Source organism: Dermacentor silvarum, chromosome 6 (genome assembly GCF_013339745.2).
Source record: "Dermacentor silvarum isolate Dsil-2018 chromosome 6, BIME_Dsil_1.4, whole genome shotgun sequence".
NCBI classification, from domain to species: Eukaryota; Metazoa; Arthropoda; class Arachnida; order Ixodida; family Ixodidae; genus Dermacentor; species Dermacentor silvarum.
In genome coordinates, this window is record NC_051159.1 from 59,439,464 (window position 1) to 59,460,171 (window position 20,708).

At 49.9% G+C, this 20,708-nt stretch overlaps 1 long non-coding RNA gene across 1 annotated transcript in view; it reads left to right on the forward strand.

Moving 5' to 3' along the window:
- The window catches only part of LOC125946245 (uncharacterized), a 172,737-nt gene that overhangs the window by 128,426 nt on the left and 23,603 nt on the right, over positions 1-20,708 (forward strand). The window lies entirely within an intron of this gene.

A 20,708-nucleotide genomic window follows, 5' to 3' on the forward strand; every position in this document is an offset into this window, starting at 1 on the left:
GGGGTGTTCAGAAATACGATGAGACTGGCGAACGCGGGAGCTTGCTCCAGGACACATGAGAATACCGTGTTCTTCCTGAGAATACCTGTTAAAGGCCGAACAACGTCGGCCAAGTTTTGGCTGAAACGGTGAAAGTAAGAACACAGGCCGACGAAGCAGCGCACGTCAGAAGCAGAACGTGGCACAGGGAAACTGCTAACGGGGCGAACTTTTTCCGGATCTGGTTGTACACCGGATGCGTTAACAACGTGACTTAACATGGTAATCTGACGAAATTGACATTTCGTGGAGTTCAGTTGAAGGCCGTTATTTCGGAAGACCGCGAGAATTGCAGCGAGTCGGGGAAGGTGGCTGCTGAACGTGGGAGAAAAAAACAATACCGCAGTCACGATAACAAAAGCAGGTGGTCCATTTGTAGCCTCGCTGAAGAAAGTCCATCATTCATTTAAATGTCTCAAGAGCATTGCATAGGCCAAAGGGCATCACTTTGAACTGATATAAAGCATCAGGTGTTATGAAGGCAGTCTTCTCACGGTTAATTTCATTAACAGAAATCTGCCAGTAGCCGGATTGAAGATCAATGGACGAGGAGTATTTAGATCTGTGCAAGCAGTCCAAGGCGTCATCGATGCGTGGTAATGGATAGACGTCTTTTCGCGTAATCTTAAGTGTTGATGGTCGACGCAAAAACGCCGGCTACGATCTTTTTTCTTCACAAGGACAACAAGCGAAGTCCAAGGACTGGCTGATGGTTCGATGACTGCTTTGCGGACCATTTTCTCCACTTCTGATTGCTTGACTCTACGTTCAGCATGTGACATACGATAGGGATGCTGACGAATAGGATTCGCGTCTGCAGTGCTTATACGGTGGTGAACAACAGATGTTTGGCCTAAAGGCCTGTCGCCGAAATCAAAGATGTCACTGTATGATTCGAGCAGGAGACGTATAGCCTGGGCCTGAGCAGAGGTGATATCAGGTGCAATCATTTTTGCGAAGTCATTCGTGAAGAAACTAGAGGTATGAGCTGCAATTGGTGCTAATAAACCACTCTCGGCACTCAGACTCACAATGTCAAATCCGGAAGTACTAGAAACGCTGGCGAAGAATATAGTGGCCGGAAGCACTTGAGGGCACAGGTTGAAATTCCGAAGCGAAAGAACGACGTCGTTATTGGTAACCGTGACCGGCGCATGTGAAACAGCAACGTTCCGGTTTAAAAGCACGTCGACGATGGGGCGAAGCACATATTGATGATATCTGGCGTTTTATGGCGCAAGGGCAAAGTGTGGCCAAAGAGCGCCAACACAGTTATGATGAGTGCTCAATGGACTAATGGTTCATGTGACGTGGCTGTATAGAGGCCTAAAACTCAGAGCGGTAAATTGCTTAAAATATATAGGAATTAAAAAATATCTCACAGTTTCGCCCTAAGGCGAAGCAATGAATGCGATAGCAACACAGCAATGTGATACGAAGTAAGGTGAGCGGCTTTGGTAGCAATATGAATTGTAGTAAACATGAGCTGATTAAATAAGCAGGTGTGCTGCGGCGTAAGTAGACCGACATGGAGAGAGACTCGATGACCACGAGAAGGCGCGTGTGAAACGGTGGTGTTGATGAGAAGCGCTTCCCGTGGGAAGCGCGTGCGAAGGGACACACCTGTAGTGCTGCACTGCCGATCCGGGCAGCATTACATGTGTAGCGTGCGTTGGAAAATGTGGCCCGACTATTACTAACTGAATGAACAAGCGTGGTGTGAGCGCGCACAAACAAACATGAATAGATCACACTGAATGACTGCAGACAACGACTGTCAAAACGCTGGCAGCAAGCGCATACGCTGCAGCGGGCGAAGGTACGTGCGGTCTATCGCTTCAACAGAAACTGAGCGGCGAATGCACAGTGCACAAAGGTCAGCGCCGTGTGGAGATAAGAGATGGTGCGGGCGAGCGACGAGCGCGGTTGTTGGCAAAGTAGAAGTGCGCCCCCCCCCCCCCCCCCCCCACTGCTCCCTCCGGCTAGCTTCCCGCTTCCTTGCTTGCGCGTGGGAGAGATAAGAGACGGTGCGGGCGAGCGACGAGCGCGGTTGTTGGCAGAGTAGAAGTGCCCCCCCCCCCGCTCCCTCGGGCGCTGGCTTCCCGCTTCCTTGCTTGCGCGTGGGAGATTGAGTGCGTTCGCTCTGCGTGATAGCGCGCGTCCCCGCACGCTTCCGCTCGGGCATACGGCGCGCGGCGAAGATTTTATCTATACGGAACCTCACGGCGACGGCGACGACGACGGCGACGGCAGAAATCCGGTTGAAGTGTCCATATAATTGCTATCGCAATAAAACATGATAGTGACTGAAGTGGGGTATGCTATGAGTATGAGATGTGTAACAAGCTTGTGAGAGCATAACGTGTATTTAAATATGGAAAATTGGTTGTTGACAATGAATTGCACTACAGCCTCACCGGGTTCCTTCAGTACAAGGGGCGGAGGCATGCGCTGTAGCAAGGGTTGACATCGCAACAGCGGCCTCTCGCAAGAGGCCGTGCTACGATTTTCTTGGACAGAATACATCGAGTGTATGGAGGTCATTCAAGAAGGCTAAAACGGATTTCCCTTCGAATAGCGGTTCTCTGCCTAGAAACAGTGCCAGGTGAAGCGGTATACACTGCTTATATGCCAAAGGGAAGTGTCTTTTCCTCTCGGCTTGTGTTTTGCGACATTCCAGGAGGACATGCTGAACACTGAGGGTGTCCCCACATTTACTACACATTTGAGGTTCACCGCCAGTAAGCAAAAAGCTATGTGTACCCTAAGTGTGCCCTATTCTGAGACGACAGTATAGGATATCACTTCATCTTGAGTTGGTACGTCAGTGATGGCCAATACCCTAAATGTGGCTTAACCACGTGGAGCTTATTAAGGATTTCAGCGTCCCACTCATGTTGCCAGTAGGTTCGGAGTTTGTTCCACAAGTATGGCTTCAGGTCTATAACTGGAACAGCTATGGGGACGTGTTGCAAGATTTTGTATCTAAGGAAGTTGCCATTCGGTCTGCTAGCACGTTACCTTCAATACCTCTGTGTCCGGGCACTCAGCATACCGTTACATGTTGGCCATAGGCATAAATAGTACATAGGAGAGAGAAAAGATCTGCAATTACTAGATTTCTATGTTTGCAGCATGAAATCAATGTTTTAACGACGCTTAACGAGTCTGTATATATGACCGCCTTATGTAGATTTAACTGCTTCATGTGTTTCGCAGAGCACCATAGTGCATACGCCTCTGCTGTAAAGATGCTTGTATGATGGTGACGAACTTCTGACTCCGAATAGGATGGGCCGATGGCTGCTTATGATACGCCGGCGTGCGATTTAGACGCATCTGTGTAATATTCTGAGCACGAGTACTTAAATTGTAACTCTAGAAAGTCCATACGAATGGGGGCCTCTGGAGCATGCTTCGTTACCTCCACAAATGACGTGTCGCAGTCAATGGTGCGTCACAACCATGGCGGTAACGGCATCGCAGGAGCCATTAGGCGATTTTCAAGAAGCAGAACGTCCATTTCTTCATTCAGCCTCCTCACACGGAGCGAGAACATTCAACGTCAGGAACCTGTGGCTATGCGGTCAAAGCGACGTAAGTGACTGCCTCGGGTGACAGACGTACATCTTGAAGCGTGCACAGGCGCGGTGGGGCGGTGCTCGGAGCATCAGCGACATTAGGCAGTTCCATCTGAAAGACGCCGGTTGCGCAGTCTATGAGAGCAGAATGATTGGATTAAAAGTCCAACCCAAGGATAACGTCGTGAGGGCAGCTGTCGATCACAGCAAAGAGAACAGAAGTAGGGCGGCCGGCTATACTTAAACGTGCAGTACACATTCCAAGAACCAGCACATTGCCGTCGGCCGCACGAAACACTTCTGCAGCTGCTGGGGTGAGGACCTTCTTTAAACGTCTACGTAGGCTAGCACTCATAACAGATACGGGGGCTCCAAAATCAACGAGTGCTTGGACATGTACGCCGTATACTTTAACATCAATTACAGTTCTCATTGTGGGCAAAGACGGAGGACTTGCTGCAGTAGTAGTCAATGCAGCACCGCCTCCGAGGGTTGCATTTCTTTGTTTTCCGAAAGGGCGCGGCTGAAAGCCACCAGGGACGAAAGGCGACGTGGCTGCGGTGAACGGGAAGATGGGTGACGTGTTTGCGGTGAACGAGACTGGTGTCCGCGAGGCGATGGTGAGCGACTGTACCACGTGTTCCTGGCAGAGTTGTCGGTGCTGTTAGACTAGGTGGTGGGCGAAGTACGGCGGGCATCGCCATCAAAACGGCTCAGATTGATCGGCGTGCGAGGTTTTGAGGTCCACGAGTAGCGACAGTGCCGGGCGACATTCCCAATGCGGCGACAGGTGAAACATACCGGCTGGTCGTCCGCAGTTCTTCACTCAGTCGGATTGCGATAACGCGGACAGAGCGTCGGCGTGGAGCGAAAATAGCAGAAGGGCGTTTGTTGACTCTGGGGTTGGTGACAGCACAGACAGGCTGTAGACCAATAAATATATAAGCAGAGTTAATGTGGTCAAGACGGCTGACCAGCAACAACACGCAGAAGCCAGCGTCTCGCGATCTTCTTCTTTTCTCTTCTTTTCTTCTTCCGTAATAATATAAGTTATCTACTGTCCTTAGTCCTATCAAACAAGCAGAGGCACTTTTGAAGCGTATTCTATAACGCCTCTAAATGGCCCAAAAGCAAAGATTTAGCAGTTTTTGTTTAACCGCTAGTAGACACAACTTCAAAAGTTACCTACATATTGTCCCCAACATTAACCATATTTTCTCTGAAATATACAGTTCGTGAGTTGTTTGGATTCCTCAGAAAAGCGTGAAAATTGACATATAACACCACCACTTCCGCAGAATACCCCCTGAGGAAGGAGCCAATGAACTCCGACACGCAAATAAATTCCATTATTTGGATGGAGTCACTTCCAAAGTCCTAGTTCATTTTCCCAACTAGCCAATAATTCTTCCGTACCCGTTACTGTCTTCTATTTGAAACCAAATGTACCTCACCGCAAGGCTAACCATACATTATTGACAACCTCCGTAGTCACTATGGCTAAGTACATTGCGTTATCTCTAACATTCCTCAATTTTCTCAAAATTTAAATCGTAGGATAAAAGCTGGAAAGTGAACTTGATTAACTGCAAATGCCTGTTAATTTTATGGTTCAAATGCCAACAAGCTGTGATGGAAAGCTTAAACTTTTACTACGAAATTCCTTTGCGCGAGTGCTGTGTAAGAGCGACTAATTTTACTTGAACGTTTATTGCTAATACACGATTACTGGAGCCATTGAAATTTTCGTGAAGGGCACTGGTCATAACCCTAAATGGACTTTTAGGGGCGAAGCTCCTTAAAGCGGCACCCCTTCGTCCCTCGTCGTAGTCGTAGTGCGTAACCTTTTTTACGCTTTGACCTGCAAGGTGGTGCCGGTGGGAGATTTCTCCTGTGCGTTGTTGAACAATAAAAAATTCGTAGCGGGCGCGTTAACTAAAAGCCGAATTCTTCTGTCTCTCATTCCCCACTAGCAGCCATTGGCATGTTCCCGTAGGAAACGTTAGTAGAAGTAGAAGTGTAAGTGTTAGCTAAAAGCCGACTTCTGCTGTCTCTCATTCCCAGTAGCAGCCATTGTTTACCTCCAAGGTAGTGCCTGGTGAGATTTTATGAATTGCTTAATAGATGGCGTTGTGTGTCCGTATATGTATGTATACCCATATATACATATATATGTATACGTATAGTATAACCGGAAGCCGACTTCCGCTTCCGGTTCCACTTCCGGTTCCGCTTCCGGTTCCGGTTCCGGAAACCAGATTCCGGCTTCCGGAGAACGCTTCCGGCGTTTTATTAAAAAAAAAATTCCGAAAGTTGTGTCCGTAGCGCGGAATCAAACCAGGAACCCCTCGCTTCCGAACGCGCGGCGCTAACCACTACGCCACGAAGCGCACATAGACACACGCACCACGATGGCAATAAATACCCAACATTAACGAAAGGCCGCGTTTCTAGCGCGTTTCTAACGCGTTTGTGCTAGCGCGTTACGGCCCGTGTAAGAAGCTGGTGTAAGACGCTGTGGCCTCTCCGCCTTACCTTCAACGCGTTTCGAACGCGCTGCCCAAGGCGGTGGCAAGTCAAGTTCAAGTCGAGGAGCGTTTATAAATACGAGGGGTATACTCTCTCAGCAGTCATGTGATGGCGTCGGCAAACGCGGTGCACGTTCCGGCATGTGTAAATGGCTGCGTAAGACGCTGTGGCCGCTCCCGCTTACTAAAGAGTACGGCACGTTTCTAACGCGTTTGTGCTAGCGTCCCCTTAAGCGGGAGATCCGATGATTCCCTCCGGAGCTTCGCCCACTCATCATCATTCACCCCGTGGATATGCTGTGATTTTTTTTTCTCATTCATCGCTTTGAGTTGTGCGCATATTGTGGAAAATATACATACTTTCGCTGTATATGGACAAAGCCAATGGACAAATATATGGACAGCGCTAACACCGTTGGGATCGGCGTTGTCATGCTGCCTTGCTATCGACGACGTGGCCTCCACGTGGAGGATCAGATGGCCTCCAGGAACGCGAAGTGCATTTGACCCCACAAGAGGCAAATCAGAGGAGACTCACCGTCCGGCTCCGCTAATTCGGCTCTCCCGGCACCAAGACAACGTTTCAGCGTTGTGTGCACACAGATTAGCGTTCCTGCTGAACAGCTAAATTAATATAATACCTTTTGGACTCTGACCAACGCTGACGCTTTTCTTCCGGTGTCAACTGGTACCCCATTGAGGTGCGACACCCGCAACGCCAGACACCGCGATGGCTTAGCGGCTTTGGTGTTGCGCTGCTAAGCACGAGGTGACGGGATCAAATCCTGGCCGTGTTGGCCGCATTTGGATGGGGGCAAAATGATAAAAAGCCAGTGTCCCGTCCAATGAGGCCACGGTAAAGGTCTCCTAGTGGTCAAAGACCCGTCGGGGCGTCTTGGACGTCGGGCTCTTCGAATCCAGGAATTTGACATTCACGTCATCTATCGCTCCGCGCGTCAACATTCTGACGCGGATGCCCTCTCCCGGTCACCCATGCAATCCGACGACACGCCACCCGCATCCAGGGAGTGCCCGGTTGCTGCGCTTACTGTTTCTGACATGCCTTCTGAACAGAGAAAGGATCCGTGGATTGCGTCTCTCATTGGCATTCTCACTACTTCTTCAAAGGCTACATGCCCTCGAGCCCTTCGCCGCCAAGCCACCCATTTTGTGCTGCGCAACGCCATCTTGTACCACCGAAACTATCAGCCAGACGGTCGCAAATGTCTGCTCGTCATCCCTCGCCATTTTCGTTCCGACATATGCACGTATTTCCACGCCGACCCACAACAAGCACATGCTGGTGTCATGAAACCGTACGAGCCGCTCAGCCAGCGGTACTACTGGCGCGGCATGTATTCTTATGTGCGCCAATTCATTCGGTCATGTGCAGCCTGTAAGCGACACAAGACAACTCATCATACGACAAGTCCACTGCAACTTTTACCGTGCCCTGCACGTCCTTTTGACTGAGTCGGGATCGACCTTTATGGGCCCCTTCCATGCACTGCTAACGGAAATCGTTGGATGATTGTCGCAGTAGACCATCAAACGAGATAAGCCGAAACTGCTGCACGTGCTTCGGTTGCTGCTCGCGATGTCGCAGCGTTCATCTTACAGCATTTCATCAGACGGCGTGGCACACCGCGAGAGCTGCTCAGCGACCGAGGCCGCGTCTTCTTGTCGGACGTTATTAATGAGCTACTGGCAGCGTGCCGCACTATTCACTGCACCACTACGGCGTATCACCCACAGACTAACGGTCTAACGGAACGGTTCAACCGCCCTCTTGGTGATATGCTCACAATGCACGTTGCGTTGCATCATTCCAATTGGGACGACGTATGTCCTTCCTTTTGTGACTTACGCGTACAATAAATACCGCCACTCAGGCTACCACATGCTTCTCACCATTTTTTCTTCGTTATGGACGTGAACCATCATCTACCCTTGACACCGCACTTCCGTATCACCCGGACGCCTCTGAATTCACCCCGCTTTCAGAAGTTGCTCGACCTGCTGGAGAGCGCCGCCGACTGGCTCGCTCATTCACGTCGGATACCCAAGGCATTCAAAAAGATCGCCGCGACCACGATCCGCCAGCACAGTCCTTCGCCGTGGATTATGACGTCTGGCTTCGACTTCCATTCAAATCTCCAGGCCTTAGCCCACAGCTTGCTCCAAAATATCAGGGTATGTACCGGATCGTCGAATGTACATCGCCTGTGAACTGTGTCGTCCAACCGGTGGCACAATCTTCGGACAAGCGCCGCCATAGCCGCGAGATGGTTAACATCAGCCGCCTGAAGCCATACCACGACCCCCTCGTCGTGTCATCACCTTAGGTCAGCGGGATGGCTTACCTTTGCAGCGCGAGCAATTGTAGTGGGGTATATGCACGTAGGCGCCGTGGGCAATGCCATGGCTTCGGCGCGATACCCTAGCTCGAGCCGCTGATGCCAAAAGCTAGGACTGTGTATAAAAAGCCACTTGCGAACCGTCGGACGAGCTTCAACAAATCCCCATTTAATATATATTCTAACACGCTACGCTTAGACAGCAGCTTTTTGCTCCTGGTATTGCCTCTGAAGTTACCGAGTTTTTCGTGCACGGTGTCATTTTGCTGCACGGTGCACCTCGTGTCCTCCTGAGTGACACGTGGAAAGATGTTCCTTTCGAATGTGCTTCGTGAAGTCTTTCAGGCCTGCGATCCCGCCCATCAGACCACATCGGCGTACCATCCGCAAACAAATGGTCTTACGGAGCATTTCATCGAACTTTGTCCACATGCATGTTGTCTATGTATGTTCGACGCGATCACACAAACGGGAACACCATTCTACGTTTCGTGACGTCTGTGTATAATACCGCCGTCCAACACACAACTAATTACAGTCCAAGTAATTACAGTCCACCTTGTTGTTTAGTTGACAAGAAGCGCTGAGTGAATTGCTGTACGACCACAAGTGATATTGCGTATGCAATACACTTGTGCACGGTAATTTGGGCAATGCATGGTAATTTGGGCTGACTGAAATCAAAACTCGGCATCACGTCAGCAGTTACACTTATCACTCACTGCGAGGTTGTAGCAGTGTTTTCTTCAGTCTCTGAGCTTTCCTTTTCTTCATGCCGTAGCCCAAATTTTCCCTAGATAGGCCAAGAATCCATAGATCTAGGAAATTTTCCTAGATGTGGCGGCACTGCCACTCAGAATCATACACAAATTATATACAACCAATAATGTAAGCTTTTTATGCGCAAGCGTAGATGACCGCCCCGTCTGTCAAATCGGCAAGATTACTGTTGTCGCCGCGAGGGAAGCGAGCGACAGAGGAGTACGACGCGTAAGCGACGGGTAAGCACCGGCTATCACGTTTGCTTCCTGTTTTGCACCAAGCTATTTGAAGTAATGATTGCTGTCGCCTCGGCTTCGTGCTGTTCGACTGTCGCCGAACAGCGAAATGCCACTGTAGGCCGACCGCCACGAACAGCGGTAAAACAAATTGAAAAGCGCAGCGTGGGCCATCTGGGCAGTGGGCTTTCGTCTCGACGTGCACATTGCGCACCGACGCCACTTGAGTAATGGGAGTCGAAGGCTGACACAGAGCGTTATCTTGCGGGCAAGTGGAAGAAACACGCATGTTTGACTCCCAACTACCGCAGAACTCGGGGAGCAGAGAAGACCACCGGCGCCACATTAGCGGTCGCGCTTGACAGCGACGAGGGGCCTCGAACCCCCTTTTTGCAGTGCGCTTTCTCGGAACCGCCGCAGGCGTGCTCTTCGCGCGCGGTAAACGCGTGGGTGTGAACAGATTCACAACTTGAGGTTGCACCGATTAGTTAAACAGGCGGCCTCCCCTAAAGGGCGACAAACAACCCCGTCTCGTGTCCGACTTCCCCACCAGTGTTCTGGCGCCGTAGCCTTGGAATAGGCGCGGTTCGGGTCTCGACACGGACAGTTTGAATCACGCGACGCCGACCGGATGCGCGGCCACCATTACTTTTTATGGGCGCGCTACCGCGCGCACCGGCGTGTGGTTTCTGAGCCGCATGAGAGCCTATCGGTTTTGTCTCGGACCGTAGGCGCCGAGAAGATGTTTACTTCGTCTTGAGGTCGAGACACGGGGTCGGCGTTTGGCTGGAAAACAGTTATCCCGCACGACTCACTGACAACTTTACTCGAAAACAAGTAGTTGTTTATGACGCCACATGGCCCTTGACTCCTGGGAATCTGGTCGCTTCGCGCACGTGTTCGAGGACTGGCGCCATGATTCCTGTGCTTCCTCGCGTCCAGGTTTTGTACATGTGTTTTGCTTGTTGTTACTTAGTTGCACCAGCTGCGCTGGCATGCAGTTTCTTGGAACTTTAGACAAATGTGGGCAGCGTGACCCTCTCCCCTTTGTTGCTGTATATTGTATACTTTGGGTGAGGATTCTACACTGTGAACTGTGCTAAAAAGTGTTCTAAAATGGTTGGTTGACGGACCGGCCAATCACGCATGGAAATTCTAACAAACCCAAGGATTGGTGAACTGATTGTCCAGTCACAAAACAAACCAACAGCGATTTGTCAACAAACATTTCGGGGCGGAGCGTTGGGCCTAGAAAATGAGGCTGCAGTGCTCCGATCAAGCAGAGTGGTTGTGGACCTGGTTTCGGGTGCTAAGCACCATCGGCTCGGCCGAGATAGGGTTGCCCTATGTAGTCCAAACCTGTATAACTCTCTGTAACCAACGTATCATTGCAACCAAGCTTTGAAGAATCGTCATAAATACAAGTTTTCGTTGTTGATACATCAGCGTCTGCGTCCTTCGAGCCGATCTCACCCATTGAGCCACCTGTGCAGACCGTCTCTGACGGTGCGTCCCGGACGCCGAGGTGGGGGTGAGAACCACGCATCATCTTAGGAAGAGAAGAGACCCTCTCTACTTTTACTGGCGCAGTCGACAGGATGGCTTCGTTGGACTGAGCGAGATGAGCTGGCTGTATCAAGGAGGGCACCGCCTCAAGTGAGGACTGCAGTTGAAGATCGGTAGCATCTCCGGTGATCAACAACGGTCAAGGTGTTGAGAAGGAACCCGAGCGGAAGGGCGACGACAACCTTCGAACGTGGAGCCAGACTGCAAGCGGTGACTCGGCAACGGTACCGGGCAAATGAAGCTAGAGTCTACAGAGGGGTGAGTTGACCTTGTCTCATTTTCTCTCGCTCCTGTTTTCGTATTCGAGCCAAAAGAAATGTCTTTAGGCAGGGCAGGAAAGTTTCATAGTTACGTGTGGCCAGAATGGATGAGGTACAGCGGTGTGGGGACACGCGAGCTTTCACAGCGAGAAATGGAGTACAATCTGAAGATGGCTCAGGACTACCGCCAGCAGCTGGAACTTAAGCTGGAGAATCTGAAATTAAAGCGAGCGAGGAGGTGGCAGGAGGGCCAATTGATTGAGGAAGAACGCGCGGCGTCGGTCGGTGCGTACGAGACAGAGCCTGAGGGCGCAGTTGTGGTGGAGTCAGAGGTTGAGGCACTAGGTTCGCTCGGCTCAGCGCAACCAGTTGAAGGATTTGTGGAGTCGGAATCTTGGTTTTGGCTTGATGAAAGCTCTCAGAGTGAGAGTGCTTCTGGCAAAGATGTGCAGGATGCACAAGGCCAGCAAGTAGTTCCAAGCGCTGATCCGGTCCGTGATGGTTGTCGAGGCGCTGAACTGATGACAACCATATCGACAAGTGAATCACCGGTCATCATCGTGACCGACCTTGAACATAAGTCGCGCGACCAGCATAACGAAGTCAGTTTCCCACCTGGGGCTGGTGGTGTAGCGCTGTCTTTCCAACCTGCCGCCCAGGATCACGCAATGCATTGGGAGGGGGCAGACGAAGGTCACTTTTTGTGTTCAGCGGAGGAATGGCAGTACGATGAGGGGATGCACGTGATCATTCAGCAGAGTGAGAGTGCGGCGATCGCGACAAAGGCTGACGCGTGTAGCGCCGTGATCAGGTCATGTTCGAGCCCGTCGGCACGCCGTGGTAAAGAAGGCACCACCAGCACCAGCCGTGCGTTTCAGTGGCATGGGCCACAACCGCGATCTCATGGTGGAATGCTTTCAAAAGTTGGTGGAGGGTCTTTTCCCCGGGTTGCTACGGCAACACTGGCGTTCAGGGAGAGTTGCAGATCACAATCCTATTTTGGCGGTCTAGGTATCTACTGTGCGCTTATAGCTAGGTTGAGCACTGCAATGCATTGCGCACCGGGAGCTCGTCCGCAGAGGGGAATAAGTGTGCTACTGTGTGTGGCTAGCGGCCCCACATCATTTGCTTGGTCCTTGCATGCATTTGACCCCGGGGGCAATTAACTGGTGCAGAGCTGGCTGCGTCCCGCAATATTGTAAGCAAGCCAGCAAAGGGACTGCATTGAGTCTCGCCAGATTTCACCAAGTCAATTTGATTATATTCTAGCCAGAACTAGAGTACCAGCTTGGGCATGTTACGGCTCGACCGCGATCAGGGGCGAGTGGTGAGGCTGGGACAACTTCATTGTGTGGAAAGTGCAGAACAATGAACACGGGAACATTAATTGTAGTTACAGTGCGCGCTCTCATTTTTTTTCTTGTTGTGTCTGGCTTTAGCGTTGTTCACTTCCCTGTGTATTCATGTGGTGGATGATATGATGTGCGCATTAAGAATTAGTTCATTGGCATCTGGAATGTTTGCCGGGGTTCTGTGCTTTGTTGTGGTAGCACAAGCCCTTACTATGGTTCATTTGCAATGTGTTTTGAATAACACGACATTATTTTGTTTCCCATGAGTGTCACGGAGGTCTTGTTGCATTGAAGTTCGTGATGCGTGGTCTAATGCTTCGATCGGCAGTCGTTTGTGCGTGTGCATGCGGTGTCTTAGGGTGTAGAGGTGCGACACAGAGAAGGGATAGCACACGCTAACACCAGATGCACTTTCGTGCCTCACGGACCATAGCTGGGGGGAGAATGCAGAAGACAGGGTACTCGCAGTGACAGACAGTGGAGGCGAGGGAACGAATGCAGTGGCATGAGATATGACAGGAATCACCACCCGTGAAGTGGCTATTGTGTGAATTTGATCGAACTGACAAGACTAAAGGCGAAATAACTTTCCGTGTCTACGTGACTGTAGGGCAGAGTCTCGGATTATTCTGCTTGTTATTTCGGTTCTATGTGTACCATGCGCTATGTGTACTTTTGTTTTGGATGCGCGCTTATTAAGTGTGGCATAACCTGTCTCGCGAAGTTATTGTTGATATTCTTTAGGGTAGGACTGCCGATGTGTCAATGTTCGTTTGCTTGTGTGTGTGTGTGTGTCGACAACACTGTGAACAAGTAGTTGTCTCATCTTGGGTGGGGGGTGTAGGCCGACCGCCACGAACAGCGGTAAAACAAATTGAAAAGCGCAGCGTGGGCCATCTGGGCAGTGGGCTTTCGTCTCGACGTGCACATTGCGCACCGACGCCACTTGAGTAATGGGAGTCGAAGGCTGACACAGAGCGTTATCTTGCGGGCAAGTGGAAGAAACACGCATGTTTGACTCCCAACTACCGCAGAACTCGGGGAGCAGAGAAGACCACCGGCGCCACATTAGCGGTCGCGCTTGACAGCGACGAGGGGCCTCGAACCCCCTTTTTGCAGTGCGCTTTCTCGGAACCGCCGCAGGCGTGCTCTTCGCGCGCGGTAAACGCGTGGGTGTGAACAGATTCACAACTTGAGGTTGCACCGATTAGTTAAACAGGCGGCCTCCCCTAAAGGGCGACAAACAACCCCGTCTCGTGTCCGACTTCCCCACCAGTGTTCTGGCGCCGTAGCCTTGGAATAGGCGCGGTTCGGGTCTCGACACGGACAGTTTGAATCACGCGACGCCGACCGGATGCGCGGCCACCATTACTTTTTATGGGCGCGCTACCGCGCGCACCGGCGTGTGGTTTCTGAGCCGCATGAGAGCCTATCGGTTTTGTCTCGGACCGTAGGCGCCGAGAAGATGTTTACTTCGTCTTGAGGTCGAGACACGGGGTCGGCGTTTGGCTGGAAAACAGTTATCCCGCACGACTCACTGACAACTTTACTCGAAAACAAGTAGTTGTTTATGACGCCACATGGCCCTTGACTCCTGGGAATCTGGTCGCTTCGCGCACGTGTTCGAGGACTGGCGCCATGATTCCTGTGCTTCCTCGCGTCCAGGTTTTGTACATGTGTTTTGCTTGTTGTTACTTAGTTGCACCAGCTGCGCTGGCATGCAGTTTCTTGGAACTTTAGACAAATGTGGGCAGCGTGACCCTCTCCCCTTTGTTGCTGTATATTGTATACTTTGGGTGAGGATTCTACACTGTGAACTGTGCTAAAAAAGTGTTCTAAAATGGTTGGTTGACGGACCAGCCAATCACGCATGGAAATTCTAACAAACCCAAGGATTGGTGAACTGATTGTCCAGTCACAAAACAAACCAACAGCGATTTGTCAACCAACATTTCGGGGCGGAGCGTTGGGCCTAGAAAATGAGGCTGCAGTGCTCCGATCAAGCAGAGTGGTTGTGGACCTGGTTTCGGGTGCTAAGCACCATCGGCTCGGCCGAGATAGGGTTGCCCTATGTAGTCCAAACCTGTATAACTCTCTGTAACCAACGTATCATTGCAACCAAGCTTTGAAGAATCGTCATAAATACAAGTTTTCGTTGTTGATACATCAGCGTCTGCGTCCTTCGAGCCGATCTCACCCATTGAGCCACCTGTGCAGACCGTCTCTGACGGTGCGTCCCGGACGCCGAGGTGGGGGTGAGAACCACGTATCATCGTAGGAAGAGGAGAGACCCGCTCTTTTACTGCCACTTCTCCTGAAGAGCGCTGTTGGAAGGAAACCTGTTATAACAGACACCCTTGGTCTTCGCTCCTGTGTTCTTGCAACCGACAGCACCATACCAGTATCCACCCATCGCTTTACCGCCTACAATGTCTGCAAACCGAACAAGAATGTTTGCAGCGACGAGCGCCTGTCAAAGCGATGATCGTCGGCCACCGTCCTGTAGAAGAAGGAACGCGCTTCGTCATCTGCTGGGCGAGGCGGCGCTGTAGGTTCACACGTCACAAGAACATGGTGCCCAGTAAAATGTTGTGCATTCGTGGGCATGAGTTGGAAACACGCAGCCAATCTTTAAGATTCGTTTTCAGGAAAAGTAAGTGACTTGAAGCCATATCGTTTGGCACAGATTATCACAGTGCAAAAGCAAACATACGTTGAAAATTTTGTTGAGATCAGCGGACATCTAAAAATTGGCGGAGTTGCCTTTCAAAACAGCTTTTTTTTTTACAGTGAAGCTGTTAAGCGCTCAGTCTTCGATGGTCGTGTCTACGCGTAGAAAAAAATTTCATTGGCCGCATGTTGTATGTGCGAGTGAAAGCGCGCGAGGGACGCGCGCTTTCACGAGGAGCGAATGCACGGCGGAGAGCAAACGCGACTTCGTCCGACGCGCGAAAGGCCGTGGCGGACGGGAGGGAGGGAGGGAGGAGAGGCGACGTTTCGCTGCTGCACTAAATGCGTATCTTGCGACCGGGCGCAAGGCGAACTGGCGACTCAATCACCCACGCGAAAGGATAAAAGCGGGAAGGCAGCGCGGGAGGGAGGGAGTGTGGCTTTTGCTCTGCGACCAGTTACCCGCGTACTTGTACTTTGCGCGGCGACGCGCGGTCGCGCGCACCGTATATTGAAAGTTATCTGCAACACGGCTCCTACCTTTGTATGCGCTGTGCTTTCGCCGCTCAGTTTCTGTTGAAGCGATAGACCACATGAACCTTCGCTCGCTGCTGCTGGCGCGCTTGCTCACGCCAGCGTTTTGACAGCGGTTGTGTGCGGTCATTGATTGGGATCTATACATGTTTGCATGTGCGCGCGGACGTCATCCTTGTTAATTCAGTTAGTAAGCGAATGTGTCCATGTTTATACAGCCGATAAAACTACTATCCTTACTCCGTATAGCTCACTACTAATTTGCTATCGCAACTGACGCTTCGCAACGCACAGAACTGTTGTCGACGGCGGCGGCGTTTTGCCCGCGTTCGCACCGAACGCGCGCGGCGTTGGTGACGTGTTTATGATGATCATGCTAACCTTTGCCTTACACCTTATGGTGGTGTACCGTAGCGACCATAAGGCCATGGCCCCTGTGGTCAGTAAATAAATTAAAACCACCGGATCATATATATTTCTTATTCTTTAATAGTTCAAATAACAAATTACACCATCAAATCTTAATAGTCATAATTGGAAATACATAATTCCCACCATAATATAGCGTTGCTGGTCTTCCACCTCCACCCCAGTGGAAGGGCTGATAGTTTTCTTTTTTTTCAGTGATCTCTGTCTTGTTGTCACGGCTTTCAGGATGAAACGTGAATGTCTCTGCCAAAATGGTATAGGTCATCCTGATATCACGCCTCAGCCACAGATAATATTTTAGCTTGAAACAAGCACTATTAATCTTGCGATTATCCAACATGCACATTAGCAGACCATAATCATTAAGCTGTGAGCTGACTCCTACTGTCTCGCCTGTCTATTAGAGGTGAAAGATAAAGTAAAACAAGCTCCACCCAGGGCGCTTTTATGGGTAGACATGGTTTGTACTACTTCAGTTGGCACCAACTTATGGTGAAAAGTAGCCTTACAAGCTAACTAGTAGAGAGGAAGATTTTGAATGCAAATGGCAGCGTACTAAGCGGTATACTTCAGCAGTTTGCAACCTCAAGACTAAGATAAAACCTGTGGTGTCAAACCCGGCTCTTGCGACAGGTAAACGGACAGAGCTTGCCACCCTGGGATCGCGAGCGAAAGCTGCAAAAGTTCTCCGAAAACGTCCCAGAGCTGAGCTGTTTTAGCTATCCATTGACTCAGATCTAATGGCCACCACCACAGGTACTACACTTTTGGCAAGCGCTACCGCTTGAAGTTACCGATTTCTGCGTGCCTAAATGCAAAGAGATACTGACACGGAGTTTAGGAGTTGCACACACGTTAAGCGGAGCGGAAGAAAATAGTAGCATCAAAGGTCCCCCCATGATGGTGCACTAATAACTCGCATCACTGACAATGTTCCGCAAGGTTATCGTTTTTTTTTTCTTCTATAGATAGAATAGCGTCAACGTATATGAGCGTTATGAAGGCTCGATAAAATCGGTTTATTTGATAGCTTATATTCAGCCGAATAAATAAAATCTTGTTATACGTGCAATGAGAAAATAACATTGTCTTCATGCATGCATACACTGAATCTGAACTAAGAATTAGCCTGTGGGAATCGAAAAACTACGCGGAAATCTTGAAGCAGTCAACGATATTTTGAGCCCGTCATGTAAATGGACGCGCCGGGTGCTCGACCGGAGGCACGAGAGACGCCGCAGTGCCGGTGCCGCCGGGTGGCACGTCGTAAATGTCTCGAGCAAGCGTTCCGTGAGTGAAAAATGAAGACCTCCCGTACAAGACAGCTCACTCGCGGCAGAGTGCCGGGCGACACTCGGAGGCGGTGACTGAGAAGAGCTGGAAATGGGGAAGCCCAGAAAAAAAGACAAAGAAAAAAAGAAAAATGCGATGCTGTTCGTCGCGTACGGGCGCGACAGTGTGGCGCCGCAATTTGCACTCCCTATTTCTCCGTGATTTCGAAGCGTTAACAACGCTGCGCGGCAGCCGCTTGCGTCTGCCTTACGCAGCCGCCGGGCCATACGGCGGTGCGCGGCTCAGGCCATCCGTCCCCCAAAAAAGCGTCGCTGTCGTTGTAATCGTCCACCAGAACTCTAAGAACAAAGAAGTCCTGTGAGGGGAAAGATTGAGGGTGGGAACGGTCTGAAAAAAGAAAGAACCAGAAGGGCAAGTACTTTAGCAGCGAGTGTCGAGTGGTTCTTTAAAAAAAAAAAAAAAAAAAAACTGCTGAGCGCGAAGCCGCAAGAGGAGGAAGGAAACAAAGCAAAAAGAAAGACGAAAAAAAAAAAAAAAACGTCCAGCAAGATATACAGGGGACAGAATAGTCGGCATTGCGGAAATGAGCTACGCAGATCAGCTTTTCTTTCATGAGTAACGGGACTCTGAAGCACGATACAAAGAACCCTGCCGCCACCGTAAAACTGTCCCGAGGGCAAATGGAAGGAAGGCGCGGTGACGGCGAGAGATCGAATGAAAGCCGTGGACGGGAATCCGACGATGACAGTAGAGGGAGAGGAGGAGGAGTGAGGAGGAAGGGATAAGTAAAGGAGCCGCTGGAATGCAGCGAAAAGCTGGGCGAGCCGAGGCGTGGGTTCCTCTCTCTTGTTCTCGAGGAAAAACTCCTTCTTAACAGATTCTTCAAAAAGAGCTGCGCCAGCAGCACTCCGAGGCGCTTCGGTGAATAAGACGTACGAGAGCAACTGTGAAGTAGCGGCTGCTCTTGCAATAGAAGTAGCTATACGTTAATGTATATCTTTAGATCACATTTTCTTCATTTGTTACCACCATTCTTCCTTCATTCACGCTCGTCCTCACGTGGTACATCTACTCTCAAAGACTTGCGAGCTCAGTGAAACTGCGCGGACCAAAAGGCCTCAGGCGCCACTCAAACCCATTTTTTTCTGTTTTTTTTTTTTTTGATACGCTGTCGGATAGGGGCTTGCGGCTGGCATACTTCAACCAGCGTCAACTCTTCTCCATTGCTAGAAGGCAAAGAAAGAAAAAAAACACAAAGAAAGGAAGAGGTGTCGACAGATGGAAACGGGAGAATAGGGATGCGTGCTGTGAGGAAGAAAGAGGAAACTAATGCCGCGTTATGAAAACATATGGTAGCTCTATGGAGCGCTGCCATAGAAAAAAAATAGTGTGCGGAAACGGGTCTGATTGATCTGACAGCGACGAGGAGCTCATTATAAGGCCGATAGCTTGATTGAGACAAAGGACACTCGACGTGCATATCTGCCGGTTCGGTCTGTTCTTTTTCAGTTATTTTCTTGGTATGCTATTTTCTGCCATGAGTGCAGTTTTTGTTCTGGTATCTACGGGCACTGAAATGCGCATTCCGGAAGCGATTATTCTCCTAGTAGCTTGGTCCTTGATACGGTTCGGCGGGGGGTGCATTAAAACCCGGAGTTTCTACAGGACAGTATGGAGGATGCGATATAATAGTGGATATCGCGTACTCTGTTTTCATCGCCAGCACTTGTGCTAAATTCCCTAGAAACTCGCTCGCCAGAAACCTACGAGATTTCTCCTGAGAGGGCGGGAGAATAATAACTCGAGACAGATGAAGCCAATAAGGGTCATCGAACCCTTCCCCTCCAAGCGTCAACATAACCCAGCGTTGTGGCTGGAAGTGTGTGCTGACGCTGTTTGGAGAGAGTCGAAAGAAAGCAAGGAGAAACACTTCTCTCGAAACGTATCAGGCATCAAAACGAGATGAGGTGTGGTGAAATGTGGAGTCAATCAAGGGAGTAAGAGTTTATTTTGCTAATGGACAGGCGTCTCGATATTACTTTCATGTGTTTAGAAAGCTTATCGCGCCTCTCTACCTATAGGGAGTCTCTTGCCTAGGGGTAAACGAGAAGTAAACGAAAATTGAGGCTTCAGGGTCACGTCAGCCTGGTGCGGATCACTTTAATTAATGGACCCCAGGCCGAAAGGGAATGAAAGTACCGGAACTCTTATTCAGAAAACTAAAGAAGTTAGAGATTGATGGAGAAGGGTAAACATGCTCTCGTTTTAGTATTGATGTTCGAAGACTCTATGAAAGCGGTAGTTCCAAACGGTAGTTCCAAAGGGAAAATTGAATCTAAATATCACGGCTATAACGATGGCGTTCGCTGTGTACAGCCTTTCATTTTTATCGCTCTGTTATTTGTTTAACCTTTTGGAAGGATACACCGATAACGGGTTTTGCTTGCGCCGCTGTTCCTTGGTAAATTCTCTTTAGTGAATATGCACCACATTCTTTGTGAACATCATCGTCGTCATTACAGCGGGGAGCGTATCAAACTAGGGTCATGCTGAAAGGAAGAACTACGTGGCTGGTGGCAATCTGGACCACTCCACATTGTGATTATGCCTAATACTCTCGGATGAGCTCAAAGGGGAGATTTCCTTTTTGTAGAAACAATTATCTTTAGGCAACGATACTTTGGAACTGATAAATTTCGAATTATCTAATGCTTGTTTCTGAAGATTGTAAAGAAGGAAACATAAGTTGCTTCGTTTTCGGTCGTCCAATCTCTTCCTTCGAAGGCAGCGACACATGCAATAAGAATAACGTTCCTTCATGAGCTAGTATCGACATTTCTCAATTTAAAACCTCTACCAGCGAGAACCTAAAATGTTGTGCACGATATATGTGTGCTGCGGAATTAATTTGAAGCTGCTCTAAAGAAACATTTTATACGATCTCACGAACGTATAGTGCAGATAGAGACCTGACTTAATCCGAGCAGTATATTATTTGGAGTGCCCTTCTGCGGTACTCACTGACCTCCTGTTTCTGAGCACTCTCTACACATTCACCGCTCCTAGTCATCGGGTTATGAAGCAGAACTGATAACCTTACG